This window comes from Pelophylax lessonae (assembly GCF_965119305.1).
Source record: "Pelophylax lessonae genome assembly, chromosome: 7".
NCBI classification, from domain to species: Eukaryota; Metazoa; Chordata; class Amphibia; order Anura; family Ranidae; genus Pelophylax; species Pelophylax lessonae.
The window spans coordinates 52901956-52913269 of record NC_138774.1 but is presented as its reverse complement, the minus strand read 5'-3'; positions in this window follow the sequence as shown (position 1 = coordinate 52913269).

Below are 11314 nucleotides of genomic sequence, written 5' to 3'. Positions count from 1 at the left end.
TGTGGTTAAGAGGCGATCTGCCACTGCTATTTTGGATTTTTTATGCTATTGACAAGAAATATGTAAGGCTCCGTTCACATGTGAGCGTATGGATCGCGGGCAGAACCGCCGCGGTTCCGCCCACGATCCGGAGATTTATTGCAAATCGCGGGACGCCTAGCGTTGCCCGTTGATTTGCAATAGCCCCCCAAACGCCGAGCGATGTTGCCGCGATTTCCGCCTGCCGAATCGCGGCAACATCGCGCAAACAAAATCGCGGGACGCAATACGCTCCAAAGAAGTACAAGAGCTTCTTTGGAGCGTATTGCGTCCCGCGATTTTGTTTGCGCGATGTTGCCGCGATTCGGAAGGCGGAAATCGTGGCAACATCGCTCGGCGTTTGGGGGGCTATTGCAAATCAACGGGCAATGCTAGGCGTCCCGCGATTTGCAATAAATCTCCGGATCGCGGGCGCAACGCGGCGGTTCTGCCCGCGATCCATACGCTCACGTGTGAACGGAGCCTCAGTGTTTTTAAACAATTAAATTAAAAAGAAAACGTTTTGAAAAGCATAATACGCTATGAGCATATCTTTTTTTATATATATTCTGAGTACTCTGTTCCCAGCCAAGGTTTCCTTAACCAAAGGACAGAGCATAAGAGGAGGTCATCCATCCAGAGGCACATTAAGTCAACAACACAGGATTTAAAATGCACAGAATGACCTGTAATGGGTCATAGAGTGAGGTAAGTGGGCATTTCACCTAAAAGTGTTGGGTGATGGCTTTCTGACACATAGCTGTCTTTGTATTGATGGATATCACATTTCTTTTACTTTTAAACACTAGAAATATTATTTTCTTTGAAGTGGACATACATGTATATACCAGAACAGAATACCTGTTTTCACGCATTTGTTGAAGGGATAAATATGAGTGGGATATACACCTTTTTATTTTTGATGAACAGCGCATTATTGACTTTTTCGTATACATGCAATTTGAGAGATAGAAGTTTCACTATTAATAGTGCAGCAGTTCCCCTTTTTTTAGAGCACATTTACATATTGTTACAAAGCAGTGCATAGGTAACCTACACTATAGCACTCACAAAGAGAGCGGCCAGTTCCAAACTAGGAAGTGGTGGCGGGACGTCAGCGCGTGGCTCCTGGTATAAATAGGGAACGTGTAGCTCCCTATGGTATAAACTGCACAAGTAACATATAGTAGCAACCACATGCACACAACTAAAATACTGTGTGATCATGGAAGCCAAGATGCTACCATATGTCACTTGGGTAGCTTACATATCGTTTAGCATTAACCACTTGGCACCAACCAAGGTGGCTCCAGTGCAGGCTTTAAATGCCGGGAGGGCGTAGTACGTGGATGTCCTCCCATTGGCGTGCGGGCAGTGCGCTCTGTATTAGCCGAGTCCTTGGGACGCGGCTGATCGTTGTAAAGGGCCGATCACAGCGGTCCCTTTACAATGTGATCAGCTGTTTGCCAATGATAGCTGATCATGGAAGTAAAAATTGCTTTTTATTTTTAAACCTCCTGCGCGTTGTAAATTCAACAACCGGAGGATGAGGCATCCCTGCAGCAAAGATTTATCTAGGTTCCAGCTGCCTGCACAACGTGGGACTTCAGTTTTACTTTTACACTGCTTTTACAGCTATATACCAAGAATAGTGAATGGTACTTTCAGTAAGACTCTAACAGTTACAGCAACCAATCATTAAAATTTCCACAATGTATTAAAAAATGCTGTAGGACAGATACAAACAACACACATCAAAACACAATGCATCCAGTGTTACTCAAACAAGGGCGCTAAGAGGATAATAAAATGGTCTCTGCGTTTCAAGGAATAATTCACTTCATCAGGACCCTCAAGAACCTCAGATTTGTATCGCCTTATGAAGATGCATATTGTGCCACATCCAGGGCTCCAGAACATTCACTGGGCTGCACCCGGCCTGTAGGGGAACCCCTAAATGCGTTAAAAGGGCCCTTGAGCCAACCCAAAACACTCTGAGCAGAGCTCACTATTTTTGTGAAGTGACACCAAACAAGTGAATGGAGATAACATCATACTGAATCCTCAGATTTTGGGTCATCAATAAATATTCCGTTCCATCAGTGCATTCAGGTTGGCTCAAGGGCCCTTGTAGCATCTTTAAGGGTTCCCCACAGGCCGGTTGGGGCTTGATAAATCCACATGAGCCCCCGGAAGGCATTCATGGTACAGTGTGGCACAATATGCATCTTCATAAGGGGATACGAGAAAATCTTCGGAGGGTCCTGACGAAGGGGGTCATCTCACGAAATGCGTAGACCATTTTATTAACCTCTTAGCTTCCTTGTTTGAGTAATACTGGATGTATTGTGTTTTAATGTTTGTTGTTTGTATATATTCTATGGACATTTTTTAAAATAATAATACATTTTGTAATAAAATATTGTGGAAATGTTAATGATTGGTTGTTGGAGGCATAAGGCGAAAGTGCCATTCATGATTCTTGGTATATTGTTCAAGATTTGGGGATGATGCCTCTTGCAGTACTTTATTTATATTTATTTTCCCCCTAAACAGTTTGGATCCAAATTAGTGATCGATCGATATAGTTTTTTCGTTGCCGATACCGATATTTTGGCCAATGCATATCGGTATCGATATCTTCGTACGTTTAAAAAAATTATTATTTTTTTTTTTTACTTGGCAGGTACTCTTGTGGAGGGATCTGGGGGTCTAAAAGACCCCAAACCCCTCCTCTGCACTTAAAAGCATTCAAAACGCCAAGTTTGGCTGTTTTGAATGCTATCATTTTTTTAAATCTGGCGCCAGTAGTACCCGGAGGTGATGTCATGACAACACTTCTGGGTTTTTGCATGGAGACCTAATCAGAGCTGAATGCGGCTTTGATCGGGTCTTCAGCGGCCGTGCAGGCTGGTTGCCCGGGTCCCCCGGCGGAAGGCGGCGGGAGGGGGGGACGTCCCCTCCCTCACCTTGTAATGACAACCGAGCGGCTTCTCAGCCGCATCGGTTGTCATTACAAGACACCCGACTGTTGGCTATGGACGCCGATACCGGGGTGATGCCTCTAGCTGCAGGCATCACTCCGGTACAGCACTTTCCTGAAATATCTGTAATATCGGCCACCTTGGTGGCTGATTCCGATATATCAGGGAAAGTGCAGACCGGTATCGATCGGTCGATCCCTAGTCCAAATATACAACTGAGTCTGAAGACACAGGAGTGCCTTGGTATAAACCAGGAAATGAACTGCTTTTTTCAGGAGGACATTTTAAAGGTACATTTTCAGAGTACTACTTAGGCAAATTACCATTTCCAAATTAATAACTTTAGTTTCACAGTTTCACATTTCCTGTGTCACATCTCTCTGTGCCCTTGTGGAATGTTCTATGTCAATTAAGAAATCTGAGGAGGATATCTGCAATGATTAACGCACTTAAAGTCCCTTTTACAAGATTTTATCTGATGGGTAAAGCTGCATTGGTAGGAGTATTAAGTAATTAATGATCCCTGTAGTAACTACAAGCTCTCATCACACAGACTGTGTGTAATGACCCTCATAGTATATACAAGAGTGTGTGAAAGTGGGATAACCAGCAAATGGCCGTGTGAACGCACAGCAGATGCTGTAATCCCTGACCCGCACGGTTTTAGGTGACCACACATAAAGTATTTTTGTACATCACTAGTCACCTGCTTGAATGGCAATGGGCCATTTTTTGCCTTTTGATGGTGGCAGTTTTAGTGGCTGTACTAGATCATAGGAAGACAATGGTCATAATCACTGTGATTGCGGGAGGGTTTCAAGCCTTCTCTATAAAGGAAATAGCAGGCTCATTTATACAAAGGTGCTAATGTGCTCCTTCATTATAAAGTCAATACAAAGGTATAATCTAGGCCCTTGACATCCTACTGCCAACAAGGTACTCATCATTGTTATAGCCCCCCCCCCGGTCTATCTGTGAGATATCTCTTAAAAAAGTAAGCAGAAGAAACAGCGCAACAAAAGGGTCAGATCTGTTGTTTGCAGGCTGCATTCATACAGGTGCCATTGTTATCTACATGTAGTTCTGTATAGGAATTCAATAACTGGACTGCTACTGTATTGCACTCTGAGACACATCAGGATGCCAAGGGTGATATGTTCCACTAGACCTGCCATCTCTAAATGCTTCTCATACATTGTGGGTTTCCTGTGCAGAATCCATAGTGGATCTCCCTACAGTACACACAGGTTTTTTGTTTATCAATTTACAGTATATCAGCTCCATAGAACACATGCTTGTATCCTGCTAAGAAGAACATTATTAGTACTCAATGATCTTGCAAAATGGAGTCAGAAAATACTGGAAGCCTTGAAACACACAACATTTTTGAAGGTATAATAAGTTTGACTACACATTAGCTGCTCCCATTTGCATTAAAAATAGAAGTAAAAAATTCTGCCCCTACCTATATCAAAGAATAATTCAAAGTATGGATATTTCGGACCAACGTAACTAAGTATATATCATACTTGGCCGACCGCACACCAATGTCATATAAAAAATCACTTTACAGGCATACTCCACTTTTAAGTACACAATGGGACCAGATCATGTATGTAAAATGAAAATGTACTTAAAGTGAAGCAATACCTTTTTATACTTCTCAATGCATGTAAATACAATAGCTCTATAGGAAATCTTGGTCAGCTTGACATGGCACTGCTCCCAAACCATAACTGACAAGGACACCAAACTTGGGGAGCATGTTAAGGGGAACCAGGACTATGACATGGTAGATTACCTAGGCAAGCTGGCCGACCACAAAATATGATATGTTGTAGTCCTGGGCCCCCTATAGATGCTCCCTAAGTTTGGTATCCCTGTCACTTATGGTTTGGGAGTAGTGCCATGTCAAGCTGACCAAGATTTCCCATAGACGCCAATGTTAAAAACTGGGAGTAGTGCAATGCCAAGCTGACCAAGCTGTGTCCGTACTCTCGAGTGTACTTAAAGTGAGTGTACGTAAAATGGGGTATGCCTGTATTTATTAAAATTTGTTAACATTGGTTACGATTCAGCGCACTGTAGGTGTGAAATGTGTCAATAGACTCCCCTGGGTTTTTTGTGATGTGGTCCAACATTATAACACTTTAAACCGTTTGAATAAAGAAGATGCTTTTTATATGACATTGGTCATCCAACCTTCTCTCTTTGTGCACAGGAGGCTGGCAGCTGAACACGGGCGCCTTTTAGAGAATGTTTTGCACCTTCTGAATGAATGCAAAGCGTTCTCTGATTGGATAAGGTAGAGAGGCAAGGTGACATAAACTGTATAAATAATACCAATATAAATGCATATATCTCAGAAATTATAATTAAATAAAGTGCTCTTTATTTAATTATAATGTCTGAGATTTATGCATTTATATTGGTATTATTTATAAAGTTTGTCACTTTAGTATATTATATACACATAAGCACTGTTTGGATGACAAGATATGCGCTGCCTAATTGAAGCTTAGCTTCAAAATATTCGAAGAGAGGCAAGGTAGTGTTGTCACGTTCTTCAACTTGTCCAATCAGAGAATGCTTTGCATTCATTCAGAAAATGCAAAGCATTCTCTGAATAGCACCCCTGTTGAGCATCCGATTTCCTGTGTTCACAATGTATCAGGCTGGGCCCTCAGCACAGGACCCGGGAAGCAAGCTGAGTTCACTAGAGTAGCGGTATTTACTTCAGTGATTTCCAGGTTTCACAGGCATCGGCCAGGTATGGTATATACATAGTTAGTATGAAAAGATAGACAAGCTCCAAACTGGGGAATGTAAACATCCACTAGGGATATATAAGTATAGGTATCCACGTCCCAGTTATATTGACAGAAAAGAGGGGGAGGGGGGCAAGGGGACTTTTAGAGGGATACCGTCATCAAGACCAATAAATCAAATGTTTTATAAAAGAAAACAGTTTTTTATTAGAGACAAAATATTCAATAAAAATTACTGTGTTGACCGTTGATCATCGATCTACTGTTTTAGTTTGCTCTTTCTTTCGATGCTCTGTTTATTACCTATGTCTGTATGATGCATGTCACGAATTGTTTCTCGACTGTTGTTCCTTTCCCATAAATAAAAATATTTGAAAAAAAAAAAAAAATTACCGTGTTGACAAACACAGATAATAGATACAAAAAACAAATAACAAAACCATAGGTAGCATATATAGGCTCGTGAGAGCGTACCATCCACAAGGGAGTGGTCTAAACCAAACCTCCCAAGACAGACCTACACCAGAGATGATAGAACAGGTAGGTTGTGTTTAATGTATTGGACGTGGGTGCCCATACATTAGCCCAACATGTTTCGCGGGTGACCGCTTCTTCAGGGGCAGTAACGTGGATGTGAGGACATCAACAATTGCTACTACAAATAATAAGAAAAAACAAAATCAGTGTACAAAAATAACAAGAAATTACATCATAGATACAAGCTATTATATAGAATGTACGGGTCATAGGGGTGAGCGCAGATAAGGGACAATAACCCACCTGTATGGAGCCAATCCTAAAATATAACATAATATAACATAGTTGTTATGGTCCAAGCTTGACCAATATAACTGTGTAAATATATACCATGATTCTTTAAAAAAATATGCTATATTTAAAACTTGATTCAGGTCAATGATGAAAAAAGTACTGAATTCATTGTAGCAGCATGAAAGTCAGGCAAATAAAGTTTTTAGAGGTCAGCAATGGCATATATGCATGGCAATATATGGTCCCTCGTATTCCTTAAAATTGCAGGTCCCAGGGTTGTGATTCTAATCCTGTCCTCTATACAATTTTGAAAATTTAGAACTCTCATTCTGCATGCTTGTTCCAAGTCAAAGACTTAGTAGACAATGAAGCAATGACCAGAGTGAAAGCCCCACTGCAGGCTTAATTTACACTGTACTGTGGCTGAAGTGGCCTGGAGTTGCCTGCAGGCAGCTTATGTTACTGAATGGAGATGCAGTGGCTGTATGGATACTGCCACATCTCTAATCTGACAGGCACACAGGAGTGGGTGCACCGGCCATGGTGGGCATGCACGCACCGGAAGCGTACTAGGTATGTGATCCGGTGCACCAGTGCAACCTTGCCGCTGTATAAGTAAGTTATACTGGTGCCAAGTAGTTAAAGCATAACTCTGTTATGAAAGCCTACATCTTTAATAACTCAAGTTAGCCAATAAAGGGTATCACATAAACGCCAAACTTTCTGTTTGAAAACTGTCTGGGCCTAGAGAAAATAAACCATGTTCATTAGGAATATCCATCTATCATCATGCCCACTGATGAAGCACCATGGCACACTTTACATGGCACTTTCTGTAGCCCACAGAAATCTACTCCTGCCATGAAAGGGCTGGTTGGTTTGCTTCCCAGGGCAAAGGTTCCCAGTCCTCCCTTCTGGTGACACACCACAATGAAACGTCAAATTTTTGTGACACATATCATCAAACATTATGAGTGCAAAACACAATTTACTGTATATCACAGTGTTATGCACTAAGCATGTCTACTTCTAACATGAGGGAAAAAGAATAATAGAACTATGCAGAACTATGACTAAAGGACCATGAAGGATGACTAAAGGGCATTAGGGAGTTAAGGAGAACATTACTTTACTCAATTATTTTCTATTACGCTCATTTTCTTAGATCTTTGAACATGGCTACATGCATACCTTGACGTATTTCCCAATAAGCATAAAAAGGTCATTTTACTTACTCAGCCTATGAAACATTGAGCATGCCAAGATAATGCACACATGTGGGCAATTTAAATATGACCACACAAAATGGTTACACTTATTTCAACCTAATCAGGTAATGAAAATATTCCACAAAATCTGTTTTGCTTGACTCAAAAATATTATCGACTAAAATCAAAAACTAATTCAGTTTACACATTTCAAGAATCAAATAGATTTGTATCTAACAAAATACAACAAACAAGTTTAAAAAATACACAGCGGCCAAAGATTTTTAAAGCTTAGTTGCAGGTATTGATATTTTTGTATGGTAACATTGGTCCACCTTGGACCAGTATAACCATGAATGATCCATACCTGGCTGATGCCCCTGGAAGCTGGAAATCACTGTAATAGGCAACTACAGTGATTGCCGCTGTCTTCCGAGTCCTGTGCTGAGCGGCTGCCCTGCAGCTTAGTGAATACTGTAGGTCGCTTACTCAGTATGGGCGCCATTTAGAAAAGACCTTGAATTTTCTCAATGAATGCAAAGCATTCTCTGATTGGGCAAGGTAAACATTGTGATGTCATCACCCCCACCTCATTCATTTCATCATGAATGCTGCCGCCAGACTCATCCACCTCAGCAATCGCTCAGTGCCCGCTGCTCCCCTCTGTCAAGCCCTCCACTGGCTTCCGCTCACCCAACAAATTAAACTCAAAATACTTACAACATCTTACAAAGCCATCCACAGCTTAGCCCCCAGCTACATCACCAGCCTCGTCTCAAAATACCAACCTAATCGCTCTCTTCGTTCCTTTCAAAACCTCCAGCTCTCTAGCCCCCTCGTCACCTCCTCCCATGCTCGCCTCCAGGACTTTTCCAGAGCCTCTCCAATCCTATGGAACTCCTTACCCTTATCTGTCCGATTATCTCCTACTCTATTAGCTTTTAGGCGATCTCTGAAAACTCTCCTTTTCAGAGAAGCCTATCCTACCAACACCTAACAAATGTACCTCCATTTTCTCCATCAACCCATTCCCCCACGGTTATTGCCTTTTGTTTCACTTGACTCTCCCTTCTAGATTGTAAGCTCTAACGAGCAGGGCCCTCTAGTTCCTCCTGTTTTGAACTGTATTGTAACTGTATTGTCTTCCCTCATATTGTAAAGCGCTGCGCAAACTGTTGGCGCTATATAAATCCTGTATAATAATAATAATAATAATTAATGCAAAGAATTCTCTGATTGGACGAAGTGAAGGTCGTGATGTCACCGTCCTGCCTCTCCACCCGATTTAGTCGGACAATGCTGTGCATTAATTGAGAAAATACACACTGTTCTACGCTTAAAAGCTAATGGATACATTTGAACAGGACCAAGTGCCATTTGGTACCCTAGGAAGTTAGAAAAAAACATTAAAACATCTTTAATGATAGATCTTCTCCACAGCAGCACATTTTCACCATTTATTGACTTCCCCCATCCTGCTGTTTAGCTGTCTAGAGCTAGAAAAATATTGAGCCACTTCTGGTAATAAAGTAGCATGATACTTACTCCTTTTCTCATGTGATGGTGTTTGTTGATTAGCTAAGCATTGCCACATAAGGGCAGGGACACCACACTCAACCCTGTTTAAGGTCTGATTAGAGTACCTCGTAATTTTCCATCTGATCTTCTGAGAGTTGGAACACTGCTACTAGAGAGGGGGGCATTAACGTTATCCTGTTGCTTTGGCATGGGGACTGAGGCCTTGTTCAAACCGGCATACTACAGTATATGCCTGTATGAGGGCTATGTTTACCTACACAGGGATGCGTAGTTATTCCATGCACAGACACAGCCGTTGCTCCCAACTTGACAATGCTGTTGGGGTAGGGCTTTGGTGAAATATCAGGGTCTTAACTGACCCTTGATTGATACAGAGAAATAAATTGAGAACATAAAATTCCAATCCCCTCTCTGCGGCCTCAGTTGTATTGCAGATGAACAGTAGGCACTCTGTACAGAGGCTTCCTGTTTATTCACAAACGTTAGCATTGTAAACACAGTTTATTGAGACATGCCCTTCACTCCCAGGCTTGGATTTCCAGGCTCTCTTTAGTAGACCCCCCCCCCCCCCATAGTGTATGAAGCTCTCTTGGCATTGGATAAGAAGGGACTGATATCAAGGGCTTATTCAATTATTCTTCACTCTTTACAGAATGCTTCCAATTTACTGTGTAGGAGTGGATGAGTGAAGGACATGAGCACTATAGAAGGTGATACGTGGGACCTCTGTTTGGCCTCCCCACCTTTTGTTTCATTTTCGGCCTCCCAACTACATCATTGGGGAAGTAGAGACACCCCTTTATGTCCAAAATGGGAGAGAGACCATGGGGATCTCCTTCACATGGTATTACTGGACAGATGTTATTGGAGTCATTTCAAGGATATTTAACTTAGAACTTACTAGAGATCCTATTGTTTGTTCGCTGGGGGCTCTGGAGGAGGAGACTTTGCCCCACATGCACATGTGAAATTATGCGCCTATTGTATATAGCACGTAAACTGATTGCTCGTTACTGGATGTCTCCTCGAATCTCAACTAAGAAACAATGGATTGAACAAGTGAACAATATGCTTATCTGTGAGAAGTTAACGTACCAACACAGAAATGTTTCCAAAAAATTGTATTCTTTGTGGCAACCCTGGTTGGATGTCCCGGAAATCTTGCACCATAGAAATTGATAATAAATAGACCATTTGAGGGTTGAGGTTTATGGGGGAAGTGAGCTGATCAGTCAGTCTTTATACATTTGAGGCTAGTTTGCTGGGGTTTTTTTTCTTTTGTTTATTTTCTTTCTTATGTTTGATTTCTTTTTCCTGTTTCCAATATACGATATGGTGCACTGAATAATTCTATTACTGATGACAATTTTGTATGAGGATTATATTGTTATGGAACAATGCACTGTTTTATGATGTTAATGTTGGTTTTTCCTCAATAAAACCTTTTTCTTTCCGACTAAACACAGTTTATTATGCTTCAGTTATGATGAATGAATACAGTGAGTGATCAGTACCGATCACTCACTATGTTAATTCAGATAATAAAGGGGCCAGTAAATATGACATATTTACCCCCATCCAACCTGAGACGCAGAGGGGAAGTCAGGGGTCAAGTCCTGGGAGAAAAAGTGTGGGAACTCACTCAAGATCCTCCACCTCAAAAATTAAAAAGTGTTTGTGTGTATACTGTATGTATACATGTATATATATATATATATATATATATATATATATATATATACCTTTTGAGGAGTGAGGGCCACTTTAGCACCTTGGTTACCAGTCGCGGGCCACAATGAGGAGAGCGGGCAGATGACATGTCCGTGTCCACTCAGCATATGCAGAGCAGACACAGCTCGCTCTACTCTATGGGCCCTCTGATCCGATCCGCCCAGGCAGAAGGGGACAGATCCCCTTCTGTTTTTTTAAGTGGATCGGATTGGAGCTAGGCGGGTGTAAAAGTCTGTTTACATCTGCCACTCTATAGAGGCGAATGAAGGGTCCAGATGGGTCCACCTGAAAAACA